Here is an 8,292-nt window from a genome sequence, read left to right as displayed (position 1 = left end):
ACCTTATAGTCATATAACACTCGGTTAACAATATAGTTGTATTTTGATATCTCCAAAAAATCGAGAGAAATGGCTAGAAAGGCGTGTCTTTTCAAGAAATACATAATACAATCAAAATTCTTGTGAATTTTTATTCCCGATAAGAAAACTTATTTTATACATTCGTTTAATATAATTTGAATCTGTTAATGAAATATAAACATATAATAGGAAACGTTTTGCAGGACAATATATCAATAATACGTGTTTAATTTACAAATATATAATCTAGACATGGAATTGCTTTCAAAACAAAATTACGTCATGTAATTTTTCAGTGTTTTTTTTTCCATTTCTTATCAACTTTTGTCTATTGCAGTTTTTTCTGCATAAGGCATGCCGCACGTGTTACCATCTGCAAACATATTACGAATATATAACGTTTAACACTACCTTGTTACAATGTAATTAGTGACAGCTTTGAAAAAATCTTATGTTCAAGGAATATCATTTTTGCGATCCAGACACATATACAGTTTCAAAACAATTCCAATCATTTTTAATCACAGTACCCGTATGCATTTTTCTCGACGAAAATATTTCGTCTCTTAAAAAGAGTTTATTCCCTATTTGTTATATTGGGAAGCAACACAATTGCAACAAGATGTAAACAAATGCTTTGCATATGGAATTATAAAATGTCATCGTCATATCATGCATTCTTTATATGATAAGGTGGATTTATGGATTTAATATGTTACAAAACAAATGGATAGTATTGTGACATACGGAAAATGCATAAGTCGATCGGTATTCGTTTTACGAAATTTATTAAAACTCCACAAACTTATTACAATATTCTGCAAGGTCGGGAGTCGGTGGTAAAACGCCTTGACCGTCGCTCTTCAACTGTAGAATAATTAAACATGACCAACAATTACTAATAGATAACAAAACGCAGCTTTAACAATAGAGAATAATAGAAAAAGGAAATATAAAGAGTTACATGTGTACTTCAATTAACGGATCACTAAGATAAACTGAGTGTCAATTTAGAGTGTCCAGATCAAATTCACTCAACGTGAATGACAAGGGAAAAAGTGTCAAATCCAAGGGGTACGTTACACACGGTGATAGTACTATCCAAAGGACAATTGATACGAATTGAATTGTATGATCTACTATGAAAACCATCTATCAGTAGCATTTTTATGTTGAAAACAAAACAAAAATTAATAACGCGATATGTGAAATTGAATGAAAAGAAATATAGGTTATGGATAAGTATGGATAAATATGGGTTTGCTCTTGTAGACCCAGAGTAAACACCGAAAGTAAACCCAGGGTTTAGTATAGGTTTACTTTCTGTTATGTTGGGGCTGATCGATACTGTATCTCAACACATTCTTATTGAATAAAATATTTAATAAATATCAGCATTTTAAAGGAACTTTCTTGAGTCTTTGTTAGCATTGCTACATCAGTGATAAAACTTTTTCTTAGTAAGAGAAATTTGAATTTTGAAATTTAAAACCAAAAAAGTTAAATTTTATGAAAATGTGAATAGTAACGCAGCCTAATGGCTGTTAATCCAGTATTCATGTTTAATCCTTCAATTTTTAGTCCGGATTGGCTAACTAAAAAATGATATCAATTTCCGCCATTCAGTGCACTAAAATTTCACTAAATAATTTAAGATTATGACTGAATGTCAAAGTTCCATCCATCATGAGAAAGGGTATCATATTGGGAGCTTTGTTGTTTGTTATAATAATGAATATGCCCAACTACTATTGTGTTAATATCCAATTAGTCAAAAACAGGCCATTGCTTCCTTGTGATTCTTTGGCACTACTGAATAAATTTGTTTCAGACGTATTGGTACAAACGTTTAAGAAATATATGAACATTTTGTCAAAGACATACCATTGCTTTCTTGTGACACGTTGGCACTGCTCAGTTTTTAAATATGTTTCAGTCGTACATGTATTGTACAAACGTTTTGGAAATATATAAAATATAAATGTATCCAAGTCTCTTGTAACAAAACGCCAAAACTTGATATATAGCTACCAATTAAACAATATGCATACTAAATAACAATAAGTCCCATTTATAATTTGCATAGCTTAACAACAATAAAGATTTAAACCATACACTGAATCAGATTATTAAGGATCCGATAAAATTTTATTATTTTTAATCATTCTTCTGCAGCTTTTAATAATCTACGTAATAGAACAATCGATCCATTTTATCAATCAATCGTAAAGGAGATAGTTGTTTCCTAATCTGAATAAATCTCAGCAGATCTGGTCTGTATCATTTTGTTGCTACATGTATATCAAGAACGCGCTTCATAATCCTTTGAAACTTGATTAATATTGTAATCATGGCACCTGTATGGTGGTGCTTGTGTTGTTTGTTTGAGTTTTGCTACATTTCTCAGTGGTGGTCATTTACGTTATTAAATTACGGGGTCTCGACCAATCGATAAACTGGGCGAGTCAAGTTTGGTCCTGTCACTTTCTTGTCAGTTTCAGCCGCTGTAGATTTCGACCAATCAATAAACGGGGCGTGTAGATTTCAATGTGGCTGTTTCTATAGAGCTATGAAATAACTATAAGTTTCCTTAAGAAATAGAGGAAATTATACTTGGTAGATGTAAATATTTCTTTATTAATACACTTTGCTGATTCATGCGCCATGAGCACAGATACAAACGTCTTCCCGTGTTTGGAGTTTACTTATTTTGTAAGATTAAATATATATTTCAATTTCACATAACCAATTTGATATGTACTTTTGAAAAACAATCATGAAGATATATCTACTCCTAAATAAATATGATTTCTCGTAACAAAGTTTCTGGTACTATATTTTTTGTCGCGGTAGCTAACTAAATAACATGTTAATATGGCTGTTCAATGTATGTTTCACATTCCTGACTAAAAGCGTAAATAGTGGCTTTACAGCGGCGATAAACAATATTTCATACAAATAGAAATCAGTATGAAAATATAAATATAAGCAGACAAGTGATCATACAACGCGTAAGTCTTTGTCTTCACCGCTTGGTGTTTCATAGGACCGACAACATTTAAAAATAAGCATTCAATGCTTAAATGAACCCCTGATTTGAGGAGCATGAAGGAAAATGCCGAAACACGATATCTGTTGAAAATCATACACATGCAGCAAAGGAATATCAAAAATATGATTTAGAGTGTCGGGTCCTAGTAAATTAATGATAAGGTTAGTTAACGGATGTCGCAATTCGAACATTACTAGTATTCTATCTCGTGACGAAACACGAACGGTTCCTCGTCCTTTTTAAACTACATGTTCTTTCATGAAAAATCATTGAAAGAATTAATATATTGTTCAAATGCCATGGAAATGAATCCTTAAAATGGTTACGTTTTTGTGTTTTTAAAAATTGAATTATAGCTTTTTTTTTTTAGAAATCATTACATTGAATATAATGTTGAATATAATGTGATTGTACGTACTGTTAAAGTGACAGTTTTTTTTTAAATTTCGAATTGTGAATTATTTTTTTGTTTTAAAGTTTTAAACTTTTTGATAGGCATTCACTTGGAATAAATTTAATGACGATAAAGAAGAACGTAAAGACCGATATTAAATGCAGCATTGTCTGCAAACGTAAACAAAATTTAATTAATGACAATTAAAAATACTTTAAGAATGAGATTCATTGCATGAACCACAGCAAAGGCTGTTGGCTATAATTTAAAAAAAAAAAGTAAAAAATAAGATTAAATGCAAAATTCACAGCAATATTTAAAACATTAATGACAAAAAAAGCAACAGAGCATATCAACAAATTAGAGTAAATGCATGACACAAAGCACAATTGGTATTTTTTAGTGAAAATAAAATTATTACGAGGAACTTTAAACGGATTATCAACAGCAGACGTTGTAAACTCAAATGCCTAAAAGAACATAACAAAATGTAAATAAATGTATGATATCAAATCTAGTAAACTGAACTGCATTATACATAAACAAGAATAATAGCGCATATTAACGCGCAGTCTCAGAATATGCGCATTTATCTCAGTATACTTTCCATGCTCATTCCGGATTTATCCGGGTTGCGCATGCTGAGTTCCAAAATAGTTTTTTACTAGTGCTTTTCTATATTACGTCATATCCTTCTTTTCAATCTTCACGTCATACAAACTGGTAGGTTAAAATTTTCTCTGTTGAATTATCATTATTTGCCTAACAATTTCTTAAAAATAACATTCAAAAGTTTTCCATCTCTTTGTATACGCTAACTTTAAACTATTATTCGTCGTTGGGATTTGCAGATGGCAGTTAATTTTATCGGATTGTTGTCTTTCACCAAACTTATTTTACTGTGACCTGTACACACGCCATATTCATTGGTACAACGTGGGCTATCGGGCCACGCTTCTTTCTGATTACGTGTCATTAGTTTATTTACTTTTTTTTAGTTGCTTAGTTAGACACTTTTTTCATTTTAAATAATTCAACAATTGTTTCTCTATTTTTATGGTAATACCCAACGCAAACTATGCCGAAGACTAAGTCCAGGCCAGCAAGGCCAGCCCCCACGGAGCGGACGTCCAGGCGACCTCGACTCAACGCCGCGGCTAGGGATGAGCCCAAGACAGTAGTGCAGGCGGCAACCCCATAGGCACTTTCAAGCCCAGTTGAGCAGTCAGCGCCACAGGTGCCCACAACCAGCGTTTGCACAATACCGGTCACTGAGCCACCTGTGCCCACAGGTAATTTAACTCTTGTTCCTCTTGACTCCAACCACACAATCCTGCCCTTACCTGTAGGGTCTACTCAATTTTCGTTGGGATACTATGTCGACCCTAGCACTAGGGATAAGATCATATCTGGTAAATACATTAACTTGGGGACATTGCTCGTTAGGGACCCAAACAAATCTCATGTTTCCTCCACTCTTGCAATAGATGCAACAGGCCAATTAATTGCCCAACCTAAATCTCAGCACAAAATTCAAAACATTGATCGTTGGACAGATGCATTCATTATCTTCATGAGCATTTACACAGCAGCACATCATGAAAAAATACAACAATTCTTACAGTACATGCATGACATTAGGCTAGGAAACCAGAGATTACAGGGCTGGCTCACATATGACGAAGAGTACCGCCTTAGGGCTTCCATTAACCAAAACACAGATTGGGGTGTAGTTGATCCTGAGTTATGGGTAATTTACATGACACCCACTGCACCCCAGACCCACACATACAACCAGACTCACACCTCAAACAAAAGGGTAAACAGCGACAAATGCTTTGACTACAACTTCAAAGGTGCATGCACCAGACCAACCTGCCAGTATGTACACAGATGCCTTAGGTGCAATAATGCACACTCCTTTAACACCTGCTATGTGGGTACGCCTACACAAGCAACCAAAGTTAACAGGCCATTTCGCTTCAACACACCAAACCAAGGTCACCCCCCCCCCCTACCAATACAACAACAACCCCCCAGCCAAATTCCCTCGACACCCTAAACAATAATACCCTTTGGTCTCTGGGAAGCACCCCAATCCTCATTAAGTCCATTTCACAGTATTTACAACATTACCCAAATAGGCATGCCGCACAAACTTTAGATACTGGTTTTAAGGAAGGATTTAAATTGTTGTATGCAGGACCTAGACTTCTTATTTTTTCTCACAACTTAGTATCAGCCAATCAATACCCAGATATTTTGCAAACAAAAATCTCTAAGGAGGTGGATGAGGGACGCATGGCTGGCCCCTTCCTACAACCACCAATGCCCAACATTCATGTCTCACCAATCGGTTTAGTTCCCAAAAGCGACGGCGGTTGGAGAATGATAACACATTTATCTTACCCACCGTCGTCCAGCATAAATACATACATAGACCCTAAAGATACAACAGTAACCTACACTTCCTTCGACACAGGCGTAAATACCATTAGCAAATTGGGAAGGGGGGCCTTGTTGGCAATCGAGGATATAAAAATTGCTTTTAGGCTAATACCCGTATACCCTGGGGACTTTGAACTGCTAGGACTTTTCTTTAGGGGTGCTTACTATTTCGATAAAATGTTGCCCTTTGGCTGCTCATTTTCATGCAAAATTTTTGAAACATTTTCTACATTCATCGAATGGTTGGTCAGAAGGCAATCTGGTTTAGAAACCACCCACCATTACCTAGATGATTTTATTTTTGCAGGTCGGTCTGATACTAACCATTGTCGTATGCTAGTCGACACCTTTCATAGCCTATGTACAGATATGGGGATTCCACTTAATAAGGACAAAGCACAGGGGCCTACAACATCACTTGTGTTCTTGGGTCTGGTCATAGATACAATTCAAATGCAAATTCGCATACCACCACCAAAGATTCAAGAAATGTCAATTCTCACACATCATATTCACAAAAGAACAATTACCATCAATTCACTGCAAAGCATTGTAGGTAAACTTAATTTCTTTGCCAGGGCTATACCAGGTAGTCGAGCATTCAACAGACGTTTTTATAATGCTATGATTGGTAAGGTTAAACCCTATCACCATGTTAACATTACCTCTGTAATGAAATTAGACATGCAAATGTGGCTCGACCTCCTGACCAATGTCAATGGGGTTGTATATTTCCCGGATTCCGAATGGACACTTAACCTTTTTACAGATAGCTCTGGGACAGCTTCATTAGGATGCGGTTCATATTTTCAAGGGCAGTGGGCCTATCTCCAGTGGCCATCGTCATGGGCAAACAAACCAATCATTCATGACATTACATTTTTAGAATTAGTCCCCATTGTTTTGGCATTCACTATTTTGGCTAAAGCACTCGGAAACAAAAAAATAATCCTACATATAGACAACCTAGCTCTTGTACACATCATTAACAAACAATCATCCTCATCTGATAGAGTCATGTTTCTCATTAGGCCCCTCATGCTTGTCACTATAAAAAACAACATTCAGTTCAAAGACCAGCATATTCCTGGCAATCAAAATGGTATAGCAGATGCAATATCTCGTCAACAGTGGGGCAGATTCAGGGAACTTGCTCCAGCAGCAGACCAGCTACCCCAGCCCATACCAACATCCTTGCACAACGTGCTCTTGAAGATGAAATGAACCGCCTATTCATGTCATCACTAGCCAGTAACACTACCAAAGCTTATGCTGTGGGTCTGCAAGCTTTCGACCAGTTTAGATTAAATCAACAGTTGTACATCCTTTGGCCACCGCCTTCAAATCACATTTTAATGTTCATAGCTCACTTGTCCATACAAGGCTGCAAACAAACCACTGCTAGGGCCTATACATCTGCAATTGCATTTAAATGTAAAGTATTAGGGAACGGTGACCCTACAAAACATTTCCTTGTTGGTAAAGTGTTAGAAGGCATGAAAAGGCAAAATAACAACAGGGATGTGCGCATGCCCATAACACTAAAGATTTTGAATCAAATCCTTCATAAGTTGCCTGCGGTATGCCAGGATACATATGAAACTTCACTGTTTTCTGCTGCGTTTACCTTAGCATATTATGCATTATTAAGGGTGGGGGAATAAGCATTATCTAAGGGTAACTCATCCGATAGAATCATCCAGGTTCAGCATATTTCAATTCAACACTCTATTATCAATCTCCTTATTAAATACTCCAAGACGGATCAACTAGGCAAAGGAACCCCCTTGCGCATCAATGCCACTGACACCCAATTTTGTCCGGTCAAAATTATGAACAAATATTTACAAGTCCGGCCAAATGTTACAGGCCCCCTGTTTTGCCACTACTCCGGCCAACCAGTAACCCGCTATCAGTTCTCATCAGTACTGGCAAAAGCCCTACAAGTTTTGGGAATCAACAGCAAGTATTACAAATCTCATTCATTCAGGATAGGGGCAGCTACCATGCTGGCACAGCAGGGCTTATCAGAACAAGCCATACAAGCCTCTGGGCGATGGCATTCACAAGCCTATAGGTCTTACGTTAGGTAATGCATATTCAGCATTCCCCTTCACTCAACTAACCACCGGCAGTTGGCGATTAATTAATATTTTCCCTCCCTTAAGATCTTCATTTTAATTCCCTATTTGTATCTGTCATTATTTTAACAAAATATTTGCATTCCTAAACCAATTTAATCCAAGTGGTTGCAGATCCAGTTAATGTGTGGATTTTGGGATCTTCCATTATCAAACATGCTACAGTAGCAGCCTCACAAAGAATCGGAGGAACCAACCTATCCATTCAAAATGCCAACATATGGTGGCAGGGGTAC

General features: G+C 36.3%; 1 pseudogene; it reads left to right on the top strand.

Moving 5' to 3' along the window:
- The first annotated feature begins 4,463 nt into the window (after positions 1-4,463).
- On the top strand, positions 4,464-8,292 carry LOC128169796 (uncharacterized; annotated as a pseudogene).

The sequence above is a fragment of the Crassostrea angulata genome, unplaced genomic scaffold (assembly GCF_025612915.1).
Source record: "Crassostrea angulata isolate pt1a10 unplaced genomic scaffold, ASM2561291v2 HiC_scaffold_215, whole genome shotgun sequence".
Taxonomy (NCBI): Eukaryota; Metazoa; Mollusca; class Bivalvia; order Ostreida; family Ostreidae; genus Magallana; species Magallana angulata.
This window is presented reverse-complemented; position numbering and strand designations above follow the sequence as displayed.